Raw genomic sequence first — 18,608 nt, 5'->3', positions numbered from 1 at the left:
GATGACTCGGATTTCCTTCAAAGGTGTTGGAATGCGCGCTGCTGACCTATTAGGGCTCATACACACGGATGTATGTGGTCCTATGTCAATCACCGCACGAGAAGGCTATAGGTATTTCATCACTTTCACGGATGATTTAAGTAGATATGGCTATGTCTACTTAATGAAGCACAAAAGTGAATCCTTTGAGAAATTCAAGGAATACCAGAATAGGGTACAGAACCTATTGGGTAGAAAGATTAAAACACTGCGTTCGGATCGTGGTGGCGAGTATCTTTCTCACGAGTTTGATCAACACCTTAAAGACTGTGGGATTGCCCTACAGCTAACTCCACCTGGAACACCTCAGCTGAATGGTGTGTCCGAACGGAGAAATCAAACACTACTTGATATGGTTCGATCCATGATGAGTCACACGGTTTTACCTGATTCATTATGGGGTTATGCTCTTTTGTCAGCCGCTCTAATACTTAACCGAAGTCCGTCTAAAGCTGTTGACAAGACTCCATATGAACTATGGAAGGGAACGGTCCCTAACTTGTCCTTTATACGGGTTTGGGGCTGCGAGGCTTATGTCAAGTGGAGACACGAGGATAAGCTCGGCCCGCGATCGGTCAAGACATACTTTATAGGTTATCCTAAAGGAACACTTGGTCATTACTTTTATTTGCCAACCGAACAACGTGTTTTTGTTGCGGCTAGTGCGACATTCTTAGAGAAGGAATTTCTCGAGAATGCAAAGAGTGATAGAACCTTCGAACTGTCGGAGATTCCGGAACCAAGTACCGAGCAACCATTGGAGGAACCAGTTCCTTCAATCCCGGCTGCGGTTAATATTCCTGAGGAACCTAGGAGGTCGGGAAGAGTCTCTATTCCTCCCGACAGATACATTGGTATGGTCGAGGAACATGACATAGATGACGTTCTACTTTTAACGAGTAGTGAACCCGCAACCTATAAAGGTGCCATGACTAGTTCTGACTCAAAGCTATGGCTTGAGGCCATGCGATCCGAGATGGACTCCATGTATGAGAACAACGTGTGGGATCTTGTTGACTTACCTGCTAAGGTTCGTCCCCTTCAATGCAAATGGCTTTACAAGATAAAGCATTCTGTGGAAGGTCAACAAGATATCTACAAAGCACGACTAGTTGCTAAAGGTTTCACCCAAGTGCCAGGTTTGCACTACGATGAAATTTTTGCACCCGTAGTCATGCTGCGTTCCATTCGGATTATCTTAGCGATTGCCGCTTTTCATGACTATGAAATTTGGCAAATGGACGTGAAAACCGCCTTATTAAACGGCTTTTTGGAGGAAGAGTTGTACATGGTACAACCCGAAGGTTTCATCGATCCAGAACATCCTAAGAAAGTGTGCAAGCTTAAGCGTTCCATTTATGGACTTAAGCAAGCATCGAGGAGTTGGAATCATCGCTTCGACCAAGTGATAAAAGAAAATGGATTCACTCGATCGGTCGAGGAACCATGTCTATATATCAAGTCGAGTGGGAGCAAGATTGTCTTCCTAATATTGTATGTTGACGACATACTCCTGATTGGGAATGACATACCTCTCTTAACTTCGGTGAAAGTATGGTTGAAGAACCATTTCCAGATGAAAGATCTGGGTGAGGCACAAAGAATTCTGGGCATCCGTATCTATCGAGATAGATCACGACGGATGTTATCTCTCGATCAGAGTCTTACATAGACAAAGTCCTAGAGAGATTCAAAGATGACTAACTCCAAGAAGGGGTTTCTTCCTATGACTCCGGGGGTGCATTTGAGCAAGTCTCGTGCACCGTAGACACCGGAAGAGAAAGAGCGCATGACACGGATTTCTTATGCCTCGGCTATAGGATCAATCATGTATGCCATGATATGCACACGTCCGGACGTGGCATATGCATTGAGTATGACAAGTCGATTCCAACAGCATCCAGGTGAATCACATTGGATGGCTGTCAAGAACATTCTTAAGTACCTACGGAGGACTAAAGATTGGGCATTGACTTATGGAGGCGATCAAAAGCTATGCGCAACCGATTCTGCAGATGCTAGCTTCCAAACGGATCGAGATGACTCGAAATCTCGATCCGGATTCGTTTTTACTCTTAATGGCGCTATGATCACCGGAAGAGTTCCAAACAAATCGTTACTGAGATTCTACGACGAGTCCGAGTACTATGCCGCGTCTGAAGCTACAAAGGAAGCGATATGGATGCGTCAATTCTTACATGGACTATCTGTAGTGCCTAGTTCGAATGACCCGATCACCATCTATTGCGACAATAGTGGTGCCATCTTCCAAGCTAAGGAGCCAAAGTCTAGCAACAAGTCTAGACATGTACAACGGAAAGCTCATCTAATCCGAGATTACGTGGAGCAAAAGGAAGTAGTGATAGAAAAGATTGCTACAGATGATAACATAGCAGATCCTCTCACTAAACCATTACGACAAGATAAGCATGAAGGGCACGTTAATTCCATGGGAATTAAACGTGCTCCTAAGTTGTAGTACTCTTTTATGGATTAGATTCATTCTCTTTTGTACTCTATACAACATCATCGTTTTGATATTTATATATTTTGTTTTTCATGTGGAATTGTACGACAATTTTGAACACCACAAAGTGAACTGAACAAACATTATATTTTTAGTCCTTAATTGCCCACATGAGCTGATAACTCTGGCAATTATTTTGTGACGTTGGTTGATGGTGGGTCCAACGAGCCATAAGTCAACCGGTTGACTGACCAATCACAGAGGCGATTTATACGGATATTTCGTAGGACACCATTGTGACATGGACGTGGAGTCCTAAATGTTTTATAACATTCGTTGCCCGGTCGTGGATAGGACCTCCATGGTGATCCTAAGAGTCGATTCTTTTGACTATCGACTGTCTCTTGAGACTACGGCAGATTTTGGGTGACTTTGGTTTCTTTCTCACGGTCATCCGTAACAGGGGCCAAGTAGATTTTTTCTCTCGGTCATTTCATGCCGTGCTTAGATCGGAAGGAGTCGAGTTGAAGGAAATATTCAGCCTTTATCGTACTCGATATTTCTCGGGGCCACTCGAGGAGTCAGAATCGAAATGTATGGCCATGCTCGGATACGGATTCGTTTTATCAGTTAAGTTACTCTCTAGTCGGGGAAACCACTCTTGATACAGATCGATTGTAAAATACGACCTTTGCGGATCCGGATCTGCAAATTGTTTTACATTGAGTGGGAGAAATTTTAAATGAATATGAGAATCGGTTATCGCACATACACTTGTACGGACAAGTGGGAGTTTGTTGGAGCTTGTGTCCTCCAGTTAGTGCGGATAACGTCATTGCACATACACTTGTACGGACAAGTGGGAGCTTGTTGGGGTTGGTGTCCTTAACGATTAGTGCAGGACTTATAAATCTCTAAAAGGATCAAAGGGCATACTTTTGGTATTATTATCAGTTGATCCACGTTTATCAATAACGGTTGGCTTGCTAGATAAGTTTGACGTTATTGTCATACAGATGGCGGTGATCAACTGGTCCCTAAAAGTCACACCTATAGGATACGTTTGAGAGATGTGACAAAGATGAAAATACGATCATGTTGATGCCAATTTTGACTAACCAGTTAGTCCGAGTTATTTGACTAGTAATTAGTCAAAATGTGATGTTGAGATATTATATTTAATACGGATTAAATAAAATGGGCTAAGGCGAATTAAACAGTTAATTCGCAAATTAAATATAAACGGTTATATTTAATTAATGTATATTGAATAAATTATACAATATCGTCTTTGTCGGACATGTATTAATAATTCAACTAACCCGTATTATTAGTTGATATTTTAATAGCCGATAACCGATGACGATTTATAATAAAAACCGCGTCATATACATTTTAGCGGGATTGGTCGGACCACGAGTTAAAAGAAGGAGGAAGTGAAAGCCCACTCCCTCCCCTAGGCTCTCGGTTTGGCCGAACCAAACAAAAGGAGAGACTCCCTCTCCTTTTGACTGAGACATTTTTCATTTTACAGAAAACTAGGGTTTTGGAGATTATTTCTCTCTGAAACCTAGATCTCACATCTGAAAACCTCACAATAGCTCTCTCTATATTGCAAGTCAATTAGAGAGCATTTCTAGCACAAGGGCATAGTCTCAGACGGTCTTGGGTGCAACGATTAGGAGGAAATCTCTGTTGATTTCTGTTCTTTACGCCGCGCATCAAAGGACCCGAGGTTGATTCTTTATCTTTATCGTTTTCTATTGTATTTCGTTTATGACTATATTTCACATGTTAAATTTACGTTATAGTCCTAAATTTAGAGGGTCTTATACGGATATTACCCTACAAGTGGTGTCCCAGCTCTCAGCCCACTCTGGCGCTCCCCTCAGCTGGTGACCACCTCGTCCGACGTTGGCCCGCCTCGGGGCCTCCTCATCCTCAACAACCTCCTCCTCGACGACCTCGTCCTCAGCAGCTGCCACTGCAGCAGTAAAAGCCTGCTCTAACGCCTCCTCAAGTGTACGAGAAGGGTCAAGAGCCGTGTCCACGTCCATGGGACCCCTCCCTGACGTAGAAGCCTCATCACCTGCAAAATTAAAGCAAATTTAGGCCGCGTCAAGTGACGACAAGCCTTAATTAGGGGATTTTTGAGTTTTCAAAGCTCCGAAATCGCTATTTTCTCGCCATCTTTGGCCAATTTTCCCACAAACCCGTCCGCTCATGTGGTAATTTGGGTCAAGTCAAGCCTAAGTTGAAGCCTAGTCATGGGTTCGAGTCGAAATTTCGACAGCATTTCGTTATAACAGCGATTATGCCCTGGAAAAGTGTCCTGAAAAAGCTGTCACAAATCAAAATTCTGAAATGGTAGGAAGTTTACCCATAATATGAGCAATCCTAAGGCTATTTTCGAAGCAATATACGGTTTAGCTGTGAGACCGTCTCGATTTCACTCAAATACTCAAAGCTCAATGAAAATTCGAGACAAATACATGGTTATGATCCTTATACTACCATTTATCCATTTGCAAGGTCAATTTTACAAGGCAAAATCATTTGGGGGAAAAGCCCCAAATTTTCGACTTTTTAGGGTTGAAAAACCCTGATTTATCGATCCAATTTGATCAAATACGGAAGATTAATGCAAAATTAATACACATACCTCGATTAGTCATGGCAAATGCAGGCTTTTGATCAAATTTTGGCGAGAAATGGTTAGAATTTGAGAGAGTAATTGAGATTTTATGTTTCGAAATTATGAAATGAATCCCGTCTTTCATCGAGTTTTTACTCAGGAAAACCGCACTCAGGAAAAGACGCAGCAGGTGCTGTGCCTCTTCCAAGAGACGCAGCTCTTACTGCGCCTCTTCCTCAGCTTCCCTCCAAATGAATTTTTAAAGATTCGTTATAAGTTCGTTATTTGTGGGCCCATATATGGTGCGCCTCTTCCTTGATACCACACATCGTATATTTGGTCCATTTGACATTTGTTCTTCGCCCAGACCTGCATTTCCAAGCCGACTATAAACTATCGTAATATATATCTTTTACCAAGACTTTGCTTGCCACAACGAGCAGATATTTTCTGACAGGTGTTTCGACACACCTTTATTCTGTTCCCCCAGCGAGAGTACACGGACAACCAATCGTCCCTCTCGAGACATGGAGATCAGTTCCCGATTATGTTCCCCAGCGAGAGTACACGGACAGCCAATCGTCCCTCTCGAGACATGGAGATCAGTTCCCGATTATGTTCCCGATGAGAGTATACGGACAGACATTTGTCCCTCTCAACACGTGGAGATCAACATCGACCCCAAGCTCTTCCAAAGTTTGTTTGAAACCGACCCAAGCATATTTCTCCTAGCAGTTCCTACCTACGTCCTGCTGCCTCTTCAAATATCGCGTTTTATTTCCCCTTGGAGTTTCAAGGAATTTCAGGTATGGTCTCTTCTTATGGTTGGCGAGCCTCCTTACGTAGTCTAATGGACTTTAAACGACCCTCCCCGATAGTCGACAGACCCTAAAATGTTCCCGACGACAGGTCCTTGGTTCAGACCCCTTGAACCGCCTCGCGTCGCCATAGTCGTCAGATTGTAATCTTCGATTGACCTGATGGCTATACTTTGAATTTTGCCTTGTCCAAGTCTCAGTCAAAGTGGGAGCTCTGTAGATACCTAATTTCTGCACCTCCCGCAAACCACCCGGTGATGATTGGGCGGCATGTTTAGTACTGATGTGACCATAATTAGAGCATATTTAGTCCCCGAATTAGCCTTGTTCCCATGCTTTTTAGTGCATATTTGGGTCATTTATTGTCTTTAGTTCTTTGTTTTGCATATTCTTTGAGGTTTTGATCCCTTGGTAGGAAAGGAGTGCAAACCTTGCATTTTCATGGCAAAACGAGACTAAATTGATTGAATTCAATGACCAAGCATCAAGGAGAGACAAGATTAGAAGGCCTTTGTACATACTATAGTAGATGGGAAATGATGAGAAAAGATCCTTGCATCCCCGAGGAAATCCCCAAGGATCTTATGAAGAAAAAGGAAGAAAAGAAGAAGAAACGAGACTGTCCAGCAATCCGTGCGTCTTCCCCAGAAGACGCCCGTCTCCACCACCACAATCCGTGCGTCTTCACTCCAAGACGCCCGGGCAAGAGCACCAGAAGACGCCCGTCTTCTCCCCAAGACGCCCGGGCAGAGACCACCGAATCCGCCCGTCCCGTGCTAAAGACGCCCGGATTCCTAGGCAGACCCATTTCGTCTTCTTCAAGCTTCAAGAAAGATGCACATCTTTTTCTAGAGACCGGAGTCACCCTAGAGACCGGAGTCTTTCCAAAAAAGACCGGCGTTTCCTTAGGTAGGGACTTAATCATCATTTAAGCCCTTAGTTAACCCTAATTCACACACCTAATCCCCACTATAAATACCCCATTAGTCTAATTAGAAGAGCATGTTCTTCTTAGCAATCTTTAGTGTAGTTAATATCAATCAAATCTCTCTTTAATCTTGTAATCAACAATTAATCAAGTTTTAATACAAGTTTTATTTCTTTAATCTCTCTTTTGTTCATCCTTTATTTTGGGTAATTGAAGATTATTTGGGTTATTATTGGGAGATTGACAACCTCTCAATCAAGCATCAAGTACTTCTTTTATTCTTTGCTTTATTATTGGAATCATTAGTAGGTATAATTCTCTTAATCCCTTTTTAATTATTTTTAATCACTTTCATTTATTCATCATGTTTCACTTTGTTGGTATGATTGACAACCTTGCTAGCATGTTCAACATGATAATGAGTGAGTAGTTTCCTTAGCTAGGGTTAATGGGTAATTAGGGGAAACCAACATGGGGAATGATTCATGCTTAAATTAATATGCTTTCATAGTTTATTTGCTTGCTTGTTGTGATCTAAACTTATGCACATGTTATGTTTGATGAAATGTGAGCCTATGAATCCTTGCATTTTTTACCCATCACCTATCTTTTCAATGAGACTTGTAAGACATAAACCAACTCGAGTCTCATTAGACCACGCATATTGTTGAGTAGGGAAGATTAAGTCGACTTGTAGGCGTTGTACAATGTAATCGATTCGGCTCCGGGACCCAAACTTTCCTAGGATTGTAAGATATAAACCAACTCAATCCATCACAACAATAATTGCTTGCTGATAACTTGAGAATATGTTTGTATGATCAATTCCCATGAATCCCCTATGACCCCATGACACCCTAGTGCTTTTTATCAATTGTTTACAACCCTTTTTAATTCATCTTGCTTGTTTACTTTCATTGCTATTTAGTTTAGTGACCTTCTACATCAACCCCAATTGTGACACCCCTTAAGACACCACTAGTTGCAATAGAAATCTCATCTCAATTCCCGTCCCTTGGGATCCGACCTTTACTTTCCTCTTTACTAATTGTAGAGTTGTTTGTGAAGTTATAAATTGTGTTTTGGTCTAGGTGCTCCTAACGACAAGTAACCGAAAAGACATAATCCGGCCAGGTACACGGAACGATTTATGACAGTTCGTAAGTTTATCTTCAAGTGATCGCTCAAACACTTGTGTCTACCTCATAGTCGTCATCTACGCGCCGATACGGTCCTTTTGACAGTAATTAGAGTACATTTGGAGTCCGGGTCAAAAACCGTCTTCATTTTCCAATAACCGTTTAAAATGCCGAGTCATAATGTTCTGGAATATTCCGGATATTTCTATTCCATATTTTTTCCAATCCTTTAATCTTTGGTAAAATATATCCCGAAATTTATCATATAAAATATTATGTAAATAAGATTAATCCTCTATTCCATAATAGAAACACGGAAATCTTTCTTCCGCAGGAGGAAACCACTGAGGAAAAGATGCAGCAGGTGCTGCGCCTCTTCCAAGAGACGCAGTGCTTGTTGCGCCTCTTCCTCAGTCCTTTTCTGCGTTTTTTTTCGTATCTTTTCGAGATTCACTTCCAAAGTTTCTCCGAAAACCCTAACTTCCATCGTATGATTAGTATAAATAGGGACCTTCGTTTCTCATATTTCTCACGCGAGTGTCCGCCCTTCTCTTCTCCCTTTGCATTCTAAGACCACGTTCTTACTTTTTAGCGTCTACGTGCTTGAACTTTTGACCACGTAAGCTCGGATCCTTCTGAGTACCAGCCTCGTTTTGCATGACCGACCAATTTGACCAACTCCACAATCAATCAACTTAATCAATCTATTTAATTCCTCTAAGAGGGCACTTTCGTCGTACATTCCAGTCGAGCATCACTAAACGTTAACTTAGTTCATCTCGTTTGTCAAACATGTAAGTCTGAGTGTGTAAATCCTTCTTTTAATTCTTGTTTTTTATTTTTGTAATCATCATTGTAAGATTTATGTCGAAAATACGCTTAAAACTGATTTGTGAAACCTTATTTCAAACCCTTTTTTCGGATTATCAGGAGACAAACAACGAGAAAGGACGCAGCATTTGCTGCGCCTCTTCGAAGGGACGCAGCACCTGCTGCGCCTCTTCGAAGGGACGCAGCACCTGCTGCGCCTCTTCCTGAGGCTGCCGCAGTTCCTGCTTCCTTTCTTCTTCCTTCGTCTTTTAATCATCTTATTGTTTTGTTTCATCTTCAATTGTTCATGTTTCTTTTAACATAATAATCTGAATATGATTGATACGTACTTTTTATATAGCCTTTTTTGCCTATTTTAGCACGTATTTCTATGCATTTTTATACTGTTTTTATAGTATTTTGCCCCGAATTGGCTACTTTGGTTCGTTTTGTCCATTTTGTAGAAATGAACGCGAAAGTAGTGGAATCGTACTCTTTTTCGTCCTTTTTGCATGCATTTAGAGGAGACGGGATTTTCCAGAGTGAGATACTGCGTTTGGAAGCGTCGTGGCACGCATTACGAGGCAGTCGGTGACGGACTTGAGCTGAAATGAAGTCAAAGAACTCGATCGAGCAGTTTTACCACTCGATCGAGTGGTTTTTACGTCCCAAGAAGGTCGATCGAGTAGATTTCTACTCGATCCTTAAGCTGCAGAAAGACGAGTTACTCGATCGAGTAACTATCTACTCGATCGAGTAGATGCTGCTGAAGATTTGCTCGATCGAGTGGTTTTAATCCACTCGATCGAGTGGTTTCGCTATTATGGGCTTTAATTAGCCCGTGTTATGTTTTATTCCGCAAAAACTTAATTATTTTCTATTTAAGCAAGCTTTAGTTAGGTCATTAGCAGGAGTTTTTATTCACTACTTAGCTTTTATCAAAATTTTACTGCGTTAATCATTCTTCTTCACTGTAACTTTACCTTTGGGGTTATTATTGCTCGGATTCGATTGTTCTTTACGCCGGATTCGCTTGATTGTAATTCCTTTCTTCTCCCTTATTAATAATTAATCTCTTGTTTGCTTTAATTCTTCGTTTCGTTGCATTTGTTCTTCTGCCCTAATTTACTTTTATGCGATTTATTGTTTATTTCATAATGTTTACTGCTGAGAATTTATCTGTTGTTATTTTAATTCGCGACATGAGTAGCTAAACCCCTTTCATGTTGGGATTAGGGGATCTGCGGTAGGAATATGACGATGTAGTGAATGAAATAGATGAATTAATTACGAGACTCTGTCACCATAGCAATTTAATTGTATTTACTTGACTTAGTTGAGTGCACGCTTCTGAGTTAACCTTTAATCTGGCTAAAATTAATCCTAGATCGAAAGATTGGACTAAATAGGCCTGTTATGAACAGTAGACTACCCTGACGAGAATGAAAATTAAGTTAGTGGTATTTTAGGATAGAAAGTGGACCGAAAGGACCTTTCAACATCCGTCTTACATTAATTCATCTGAATCATTTACAGCTGAGTCACTGGACTACCGTAGTGAACCAAAATCCTGACATGTCCCTCTCTATCTGATAGTTTAATCTTATTGCTCTACCTTTATTGCTCTTGCCCTTTATTTCTCTTTCCTTTAAAACTCGTAGTTTAGATAACAATTCAAACAACCCCCCCCCCCCCCCCCTCCATTTGTGACAAAATAGACGGACTACTACAGATATCTTGCCTCCCTGTGGAGATCGACCTGACTTCCCTAGCTATATAGTTAGTTTATTTTTGACAGGTACACGACAGACGTGTCAAATTTTGGCGCCGTTGCCGGGGAGGCAATTGCCCTATTTGTTTTCGTTCCGTTTATTTTATCCGTCTCAGGGAATTTTTATTCCTTGAGGCCGTTCTTATTATTTTCCTTCAGTGTTGTTTATGCCCAGGTCAGACAGGTTTGAATTAGTTTCAGCTGATTCAGAGCCAGAAAGATTATACAGGCATAGACTCCGTCTGCAGAGAAAATCACGAAAGGAAGACTTGAGTACTTTCGAGCCAGAGCTACATCACTCTCTTTTCGAAGAAGATAGTTCGATTTCTACAGTAAAGATGCCAAAGCTTTCCAGTCACTCGGTGCCTAAAGCATCCTCTATTCCGAAAGGTTTCAATCTCCAGACTGAGGATGGGAATACATTCGACATCCGTCCTTCTTATATCAATCTGGTGGAGAGAAATATTTATAGGAGTGTGGCAGGTGAAGATCTAAGAAAGCATATGGAGACCTTTACCGATTATTGTTCTACTATCCCCGCCACTAAGGGGGTAACTCAAGATAAGATTAAGGAGGTTTTATTTCCTTTCTCTTTAGCTGACTCAGCCAGGGAGTGGCTGACTGGCTTGGACCGCACAGCTGCTGGGGTTACAGTTTGGGAGTCTCTTGCTCTTGCCTTTTACAAGAGATATTTCCCTCCACAGCGCACCAATCTGCTGAGGGCCAAGATTACTAGTTTCAGGCAGGCTCCCGATGAAAGTTTTTATGAGGCATGGTCACGATTCAAGAATTTGGTGAGGTTTATTCCTCACCATGGTTTTGACCCATGGTTTCTAGCTAATCAGTTCTAAAATGGGTTGTATGATGACCACAGAGCCATACTTGATGCGGCATCTAGTGGGAGATTCCAGGAGAACACCGATGATGATAAGGGGTGGTCTCTTATTGAAGAGATGGCTAATCACAGTGCTGAGTATGGAAACCCAAGGGATGGGATTAGAACAGTTCATGCAGTTGATAAGCAGGTTTTGGCTCAGCTGGAGACCATGAATGCTAGGTTTCACAAGTTGGAGTTACAAGCTGCTGGGGAGCCTCAGACGGTCCATGTTCTTACTAGAGGAGAGACCGTTTCATGTGAGAGATGTGGGGGTAATGATGGCCACACTGTTGTTGGGTGTCTTGTGGAGAAGGAACAAGTCCTTGCTTTTCAGCAATATAGGCAAGAAGGGGGTTCCTATTACAACAACCAAGGGGCAGTCCATCCCAATTTGAGGTGGACTAGTCAAAATGTGCTCAATCCTACACCTCCTCCGCACCAGCAGCAGCCTTATGTTCCTCCACACAAGAATCAACAAGGCTTTCAAAAGCCTCCTTCCTTTACTCCTCCTAACCACGGTGCATCATCTTCTGGTGGGGTGAGTGAAATTGGTGAGCTTAAGTCTATGTTGCAAGCCTTTACTAAGCAGTTTCAGCTGAGTGATCAATAGAAAGATGCGTCCATAAAGGCACTTGAAACTCAAGTTGCCCAACTAGCCACGAACCAATCTTCAAGAAAGCAGGGTCAATTACCGACTCAAAATGAGAAGAATCCACACGAGACGGTAAATTTCATCAATCTGAGAAGCGGTCGTTCATATGAGGGACCGGAAATGCAAAAATCAGACCCAAGGAAGGCTATAACTGATGATGAACAGTGTTCTGTCGAAGAAAGTGAGCTCACGGCAAAGCAAGTGCTCGATCGATTAATTTCAGGTGGTCGATCGAGCAGATTTGGGGATGAAAGTGCTCGATCGAGTGGTTTTTCCACTCGATCGAGTGAACAAGAAAATAGTAATGGTCGGTCGAGTAGCTTTTCTACTCGATCGAGTGAAGCGTAAAATGGAGTTGCTCGATCGAGTGAAAATTTCACTCGATCGAGTGATATTGATGAAGATTCTACTCGATCGAATGGTTATTTTGGTCGATCGAGTAGTTTTGATGACGGGAAGCTTATTCGAGAGCCTGCTAGTGCTCGTTTAAGCGATAAATCACCGGAAAGACCTTGTTCGAGAGGTAAGAAGCGTCCAAAGGATACAAAACTTGCACCGGAAGATACATTGGAAGAGAGAAACAAGGGACTTGAGATACCTATCACGTTTCCCTTCCCAAGGCGTCTGCAGAATTCTAAGGCCAATCAACAATTCGGCAAATTTATTGAACTTTTGAAAAGCTTGGCAGTTACTGTGCCATTCACCGATTTGCTGACAAAGGTACCCTCTTACCTTAAGTTTATTAAAGAAATTTTATCGCGTAAGAGGAACTGTAACACCCCCATATCCAGAGGAGCCTTAACTAGGCCTTCCTTAGCATATAAGGGCGTTACCATCTCGGTTACCCGAGGAAAGTAGTTATCAAATGTCAATAAAAGAACTATTAAACTATATTACAAGCGATTCAAACCAAAATACAATACAAGGTACAACCCAAAGACTACTCGCTATGACCATCATATCTCGTGAAGACTCATCCCTGCCCGGACTCCAGCTATCCACAACATCAACACCTGCTAAGACCGACTGCTCACCATAAGGGATCACGGCAGACACATAACAAATAAACAACCAAACAAGGTCAGTACTGAGACAAGACAGGACAATGGCAACTACAATCAACAATACAAACAATGACATCAGTCCCAACCGCAATCACAATACTCCAACCAACTCTGTCACTGACTGTCCACTGGACCAGCCCTGCCAGTGGGGGACCGCAGCCGTTCCCACCTAAGCCCCGCTCATCATACCGAGCGACAACCCTATCCCGTTAATGTGCACATCCCCTTCCGTGGCGGGTTCCACGAAGGGCGAAACTAGGGCGTGAAGTCACTCCCGCAAGTGACCCCACTCAGCCGAGAACGCATCTCGAGAACCATCAACAGCAATCACAACCACGATCACAAGACACACAATTACTGTATCAAACAACCACAATACTACCACAACGACCGACACACTAGACCATCTACAGAAACTGAGTAGGCGAACCTACCTTTAAGCAACCGCAACCAATCCATGTCGACAGATAATACGTCCAGCGATCAAGCAACGCCTATAGCCACCATACAAATATCTATTACTAACAAGCAAACCCTAACTATAGAGACAAGGACACGGATGATGATTGTGACATACCTATAGGGAGAGACAAGGCAAAAGACCGTTACCCGACTCAAGAGAGCTCTCCTAAGGCACAAGGATCTTCACAAAGGCTTCCATGGAGGTTTTGAGGTGAAGGGAAGGGAAAGATGCGACTGAAGGGTAGGAGGAAAGTGGCGGAAGTGATTTGCGGATTTAACAAAACGCGATATAAACCCTCGCTGAAAACCCGGCACTCGATCGAGTACCCAACCTACTCGATCGAGTGGCCCCCTACTCGATCGAGTACCCTAGCTACTCGATCGAGTAGCCTCTACTCTATCGAGTACCACTCTTAAAACGCACCCCAAGATGGTTTTGGCATACTTCCCTAAGGTTACTCCCGCTCCCAAGGATAGTCAACGCTGGTCCAAGGATCCCTAAAAGGGCGGGTATTACAGTCTTCCCCCCTTAAAAAGAACTTCGTCCCCGAAGTTCAACTCACCTCTCCCGCTCATGGCACGGAACCAACACAATCTCACCAATCTTCCCGGTCAAACCATCACTCCTTGTAAACACCATTCCCCCCCCCCCCATGTCATCATCATCACCGTCCACAAATAAACCTATCGACTCTTGCCACTATCATGCAAGCTTTATCACAAACCAACCGTTATTTTATATACACATAAAACATCCGACGCGTGTCAAAGGCGAATCGTCACTCACGATCTCCCAACATACACTAATTACTGTCCAACCATCAATCTAGAACATGTCTCATATCAACTTTCATGTGGTACAACTAATGCCACCATGTTACTTGGCAACGTGATTCAAATACGATCACACTCACTTTAAAGAACCAAAGAAAGTAAGTCGTTATAATTCAACAACAATTTTTTTTTTTTTTGCAACACATGACACCAACCACATTATAAACAACTACCAACAACATTATGAACAAGCAAAACATTATTCGAAAACAACCTTTTTATTTCGCGACATTACTCTTCCCCTCTAAAAAGGAACTTCGTCCCCGAAGTTCACCACCCAAATTACCACGCATTTTACTTATTATTTGATTCATGACATGGGTTAAAACATGTTATCTATTGCGGACATTACTCGTTAACCACGCACTCGTTAAATTAGCAATTATACACTAACCACCGGACTAGTTAGCTGCCTTTCAGAAGGCACGATATTATGGTATGCACAAGCATAGGCGAAGTTACAACGCCGACAAATAGATCGTAAGGAGTCGTATGCAATATTAAAGTAACAAGAAATTATTACCGCCTTACTAATTGTGACAAATACGCTTATAAACTTCAAGCACGACTTCCAACATATGAATTTAACAGTTCAAAGGTGTTACTACGCACTAATAACCACATTAAACATTAAACTCGCCGTTATAAAACAATTGAACATTTTTAATTTTCAAAAACCCCCTGTAACAGTGTCACTCGATCGAGTAAGTAGCGGTACTCGATCGAGTGCCATGCTACTCGATCGAGTGTCTTGGCTACTCGATCGAGTAGCCCGAGATCGTAATGTTCCCTTTCTTCCTTTCCCGCAGCTACTCGATAGAGTGTGGGGTACTCTGTCGAGTACCGCAGTCAAGTACCTTACACAACCCGTCATAGACCAACATATATAAGCATGACTGTCACATAAACTGAGTCGGGATGATGCCCCGACTCTCCATCATCCTGCAAAAGGTGAAAGTAGCAAATCCGGCCTTATGGCCTAACGATACAAGTTCATAAATAAAGTTTCAACTAAAACAACTGAAAATCTAACCACGCTACCGACAACCACTACTACTAACAATCATGAATGAAGATAAAAACAAGGAGTATCACTCCTGCTGCTGCTGCTGCTGCTCAAACATCACCTCATCATCACCACCACCTGAAGTACCTGCTCCTGCTGACCCGATCCCCGTATCCGCCTCTGCTCCCGCTCCCGGGCCCACATACCATGGGGTCAAGCCACCGTAAGGGAAGGACCGAGGTGCCCCCACGTCGACCGATCCACCCCGTAGAATGGAAAACCCCGAGTAGTTCCCAACTCCACTCCACCAAACCGGATGCGGTCCCTCGGTCCCTATCCCCTGAGTGTATGCCATCTCGTGCATGTTCCGGAGTGTCAAGGTAGATGACACTCTCTCCGCTGCCAGTAATCGGATCGCGTCTCCGGGTGTCGAGGTAAGGATAGCATGGGAAAGACCTGCGTCTTTGCCGGGTGCTACTTGGTCGTGGCCTAGCCTCCGGGGCCCTCTCCCTCACTCGACGGGGTCCCCTCACCACTCTGGGTCTCTCTACTACCCGAACTCCCGCATTCTCGCCCTTCGTCGGCTCCCCGGATCTCCTCGAGAATGGCGCGCTCAATGAGATAGGTCCAGTAGGCGGCGGGTCTCTGCCGTCATCCTCCTCCTCATCATCGGAGTCCACCGCCACTCCGTCGGCTCCAAGGGCTCCGTGGGTGGGAGGTGCTCGGAGCCGGAACCTTCATCCAACTCATCCCCCACACCCTCCACGCTAGGCTACCGTCCGCCAAGGTCCTCAACCATTTCAGGTCGAGATAGTATTCACGATCCATGGTAGGCACTGGGGGTAGCTAGAGGCACGTCGCCGTAGAAGCCTCAAAGGAGGTTAGCTTTTCACCTAACCGAGTGGCAATAGCACCACAACTCGTACGGGAAGAGGAAGAAGCCATCAAGGCAAGGGCAACACAAACTATAGAAGGAGCATTAAAGACAACCTTTTTGGCCCGCTCCGGGTTGAGGTAAGACATCAAAAGCAAGACCTCATGGTTATTCAACATACTGATATCCTTTCGGTCATAGAGGAGGTTCGAAAGAGAACGGAGAAAGACCCTCAAGGTAATATGTCAACATCATTAATCAAAGATGTTGCTCGAGGTGGGAGCTTGCTTCCCGGTCAAGCAAGGCATTAGGCGGCGGACGCCGCACTCACTGGAATGTCGGTGATGGAGTCCTTGGGAGGCTTGGCCAACCCAAGGTGAGAGGCAAACAGATCCATAGGCAAATGAAAAACCGGTATTCATCAATCTAAACTCAATAATCACCCATGGGTCATAGTTAAAAGGGCTCATGAACTCCAAAGTAAGAAAAGGGTAAGTATGCTTCCTCAGCCTATACAAACCCGTAAAACCCAAGGTCTCGAATATGTGACGGACATCCGTCTCTATCTCCAACTCCTCTAACACACTGGTGTCTATACACTTCGTGGGTCTCATCTCGCGTTTTTGTAAGGCTACAAAATGCTCCCTCTGTTTAAAGTCAACAAAAACAACAGAAGGGTACTCGGAAACTGCGGGTACTACCGGTCCACTAGCCTCCCCCCTCTCAGTTGGATCACCCCTTCCCCGTTTACTTTGGCGGGTTCCAAGGTTTAGTCTCGGCATCTACTTTAGACATATGTTCAAACAATTTGTATAAACATGCAAGCACATACTTCATGTAATTTGAATTCAACATATTCAGCTAAGTACTCAATTTCACCAACAATTTGACATGTGAGGCACATACTTCATGCTACTAACCTTGAATGTCACATTATGTACACACATTCGTCAACAGTTTCCAATTTTGACATACAAGTTCAGTTTACTACTACTTGCAAGCCATAGTTGTGAAAGAAATTATCATGGTGACTATATATATACTCAACAATTTTGGACATCCTAGCATGATTCTAAGCTCATTCTAAGTACGCTGTTAAACACATGTGAAGCAGTCTTACTAGTTCATGAACAAGAATAACTTATAACATATCGTTATGACCTTCATATTATGTCTAGCAACTCAATTAAAATTTTCAGACGGTCTTTACAGCTGTGACAATTTGGGCATATTTTCATCAAGTATCGTTCTATTGTCATATTGAAGTTCAACTCATGCTTATAATGTCAATTACAACATAAATTTTACAATTATCACTCACGAATTTCCATTTGAGGCACTTTTAAGACGGAGTTTTAAGGCAACTTTCTAAGGGTAAAATCATCAAAATCTATCCTTCAACATGATATAATCAATACTTAAGGCTCAATTCTACCATCTAACCATTGTAAAACAACCAAAAATCAATTTCAATTTCTGGAAACCCTAGAAATTTCGGTTTTAAATTTGCAATTTCTCATCTAATTTACAGCAATTAGTCACCAACAAACATGGAAAGGAGGCATGTGAATCATATTTCAACTATCAAAAGCAACTACCTACTCATGTAAATCGAAAATTTCAGATTATCTCATTATTTTAACACATTCAAAGCATTAAACCATGTACATAAGGAAGAATAGCATACCTTGATTGATGAACAAAGTAGAGAAACAGAATTAAACTAAGAAACCAACCCCAAGATTCACTACTAACCCAAGAGAATGAGAGGATTTGAGAGGGAGTAAGGAAATGAGAGTGATTAGATGGAGGTGTGTCGAAATATAGGGGAATTAAGAAGAGGAAATAGAAAGATTAGGGGTTTAAGAAAACTCGTAGGACTCGCTGTACAGTAACCTACTCGATCGAGTGCCTTGGGTACTCGATCGAGTACCACCCTACTCGATCGAGTAGGAGCTAAATCGTCGAGTAACTGCAGGAATTTTCCCACATCCCGACATCATAGCTTCCTAACTAGATCGAGTGAGGTCTACTCGGTCAAGTAAGCACTCGCACTCGGTCAAGTATAGTTAAGTACTCGATCGTAAGTACGAAGTAACTTGAAGATTCCTGCAAAAACAACATCGCGTGTCGATTCCAACTAAGTTCGGAATTCGGCACTCATTATCAAGTTCATTCATGCATTACTATTATTAACAAAGCCTACCATATCGTCAAACAAATGAAGTTTAT

The 18,608-nt window shown here is 42.8% G+C and overlaps 1 non-coding gene across 1 annotated transcript; it reads right to left on the bottom strand.

Moving 5' to 3' along the window:
- Positions 1-11,320: 11,320 nt before the first annotated feature.
- LOC141588966 (small nucleolar RNA R71) lies at positions 11,321-11,427 on the bottom strand. Its single transcript, XR_012519930.1, has one exon. It is a non-coding gene; the product is annotated as a small nucleolar RNA R71 (small nucleolar RNA).
- Between the last annotated feature and the right edge of the window lie 7,181 nt (positions 11,428-18,608).

Source organism: Silene latifolia, chromosome 6, assembly GCF_048544455.1.
Source record: "Silene latifolia isolate original U9 population chromosome 6, ASM4854445v1, whole genome shotgun sequence".
Lineage (NCBI taxonomy): Eukaryota > Viridiplantae > Streptophyta > Magnoliopsida > Caryophyllales > Caryophyllaceae > Silene > Silene latifolia.
This window is presented reverse-complemented; position numbering and strand designations above follow the sequence as displayed.